The sequence below is a fragment of the Poecilia mexicana genome, unplaced genomic scaffold (assembly GCF_051168715.1).
Source record: "Poecilia mexicana isolate PSO_F unplaced genomic scaffold, ASM5116871v1 scaffold_5, whole genome shotgun sequence".
Taxonomy (NCBI): Eukaryota; Metazoa; Chordata; class Actinopteri; order Cyprinodontiformes; family Poeciliidae; genus Poecilia; species Poecilia mexicana.
In genome coordinates, this window is record NW_028263374.1 from 19,787,312 (window position 1) to 19,790,089 (window position 2,778).

Here is a 2,778-nt window from a genome sequence, read left to right on the forward strand (position 1 = left end):
TTGGGCCTGGAATGAAAAACAGCAGAGAAAATGCTCAACACGTCAAGGTGGCCCTGTTGTGTTTCCTCAGATGTACAGACATCAGCGAGAGTAAATTTATGAACGCTTCAGGAAGGGTTGCGAGAAAAGATAGACGGGCAAGGCTCGTGTCAGGCATGTTTCCAATTGTTGATAGAGTGATGCCTGGGAAGTAATTACCTGCGTTCAGTCGGATCTCTTGGAATTCTTTTGAAGGCTTAAGGGGAATTCCTTATTCGGAAGGTCTCCGAAGAGCAAAGCCCAGAGTTTTTCCCTACAACCATAATTAGATTTTACGTAATACAACACCGAGTGCATAATTGTGAAGGGGGAATAAAATTATTATTTTTATTTTTACAAATAAATCTGAGCTGTGTGACTTGCTTTTATATTCAACCCCTAATGAAGAAGGTATTCTAATAAGGGGAGACTGAAATTTAACTTGTGGATGCGAAATAAAGTGTCTGGTAACCGAAAACACCTTTTCAAACATGAAATATGGTGGAAGTGTCAACAACGTCCTGAGAAGAAGCTTTTTCTCCACAGGAGCAGGGAAGCTGTTGAAATTGATACAAAGATGGATGAAGCTAAGCAAAGGGCAATTTTTATTAAGTAATAGAGGCAAAACAACAATGAAACAATGGCTATTGGGGCTGATTTTGACAAGCAACAGAAAACATATTCAGGCCAACAGTGGATGGGTTAGATCAATACACATTCTTGTCTCAGAATGGCCCAGTCAAAGATCTGACATAAATCCAGTCGTGTCAAAAAATAAAAATTGAGCTCCAGAGATGCGTTTCAATTAATTTGACTGAAAAAAGAAGAATGGGCAAACACTTAAGTTGCTAAATTTGACAAAGCTAGCAAAGAATTTCCTCTAACATGTTGCAGCTGTAATAGCAGCAATACACATTTCAGCAGAGCTGAATATGATTTAAACACCACAATTTTTAGATTTCTTTTATTGATTTAAATTTGTTTTACTGCAACTTTATCTTAACTTTTGGTTTCACTATTATGCATCAGTTTATGTCAGTCTGTTGCATTGATTAATGTAATACCTAGATGTTTTTACTTGTGGTTGTGAGGCTAAATATCATCATCAGACAGATAAGTTAGGCAACATATTCTCCTTCCAGTGAGCCTTCTAGTTTGATGTTGCATTTTTCCAACACATGGCCTGTCTGGATCAGCTGTAAGGGTAGTTCAGTCATAAAAAACTGAAATGTGATCTTTAAAACTCTATTAAAAAAAAAAAAAAAGAAAAAGAAAAAAAAAACCTCTACATGAAGCTAGAAGGACTGGCATGTTTGGAGAACAACAGGAATCCAGAGATAGCAACCAGCTGTTCATCTCAAAGGCAACATAATCACCATCACCTGCAGCTGCATATATGAAACCATAATGAAAAATCTTATTGTTCTGCCATAACTGAAGCACGTGTTTATTATTATGTGGTTGAAACTACCTGTTACAACAGACTGCCTTTATTTGACGCTCTTAAAAATAAACCGATTCTAGTTTTAGATTGCATGAAGATTGTGGTGTGAATACTGTAAGTCATAAATATTAAAGAGGAAATGCATGCAAATAGCACAGGTTGGTAGATGAAAGAGCTCCAAAGAACTTAAATGTTAGTTTCATTATTTGATTTTTGGTTTAAAATGCAATTTTGTAAACTGAAACATTTTTTTTTCAATAAGAAAGAAATTCTGTAGAATTATTTTTTTCTTTTCACGTTTAAAATAATAAGCTAGTCTGTGCCACTATAGCGATAATGTTATAAAATATTTTTCTGACAAGCTAATAATTCTGACTTCTGCATAATGACTGTAGGAGGCGCTGATTCTTCTGTTCACCTCTCAGAAAGATAAGTATTGTTTTTCTTTCCGCATATCTTATGGTGTGGGAGTCCGATTCTCACCATTTATGGCCAGTGACATCACGAGGTGAAACACTGACAGGTAATTTGTCTGAATATGTTCAAATGAGCTAATTTCTCTTTGCTAGTTTATGTCATTTTATGCCTCAGTATATTTAGAAGTAAAATCAAACCAAATAAAATTTATGATCATTCATTTACGACCAAATTAAAAAGGCTTGAATTTCAATTTAGAATTTAGTATTTTTAAGACAAACAAACAAAGAAAAAAAAAGAAAAATGCTTTCTTACAAATAGTTTGTGGACATAAATCTAGTTACTAAAACAGACACGGACCTTTTATTGCTGTTTTGCAACAGGTAGGTGAACCTATCCTCCAAACTCAACAATATTTTAAGCAATTAGGTTAATCTGCTTAACTACTTAACTTTGTTGGAGACGAATAAAACATCGTGTTATGTAAATAAAACCACCATTTACTCACATGTGAGGTTGGAGATTGCTTGCAATAGCGTAACTGAGTGATTGAGCCTCTTTAATAAATATTAAATAAAAAGAAAAAATGAAGATGTCCATTTTCTTCTTCGTGGGTTTCTTTTTTTTAGCTTAAGATGTAAAAACAATTCACATCTCACTCAAAAACATATTTCATGGTCTTCAAATTACCCAAAAGAGCCCCATTAATGTATGAAAAATATCCAGTTAGAAAAACTTCAACTGTGCGTAAATGTTCGTCCGTGCAGGAAATCCATGAGTCATCAAAGTGTGTCCTCCTCCTTCTCGCGGCCGGTGTTTGGCACAAACTGGAAAACTGCAGCTCGAGCCAACGACTCGTCTCTGCAGATGTGGAAATGAGGGACAAAAACCTCCCACAG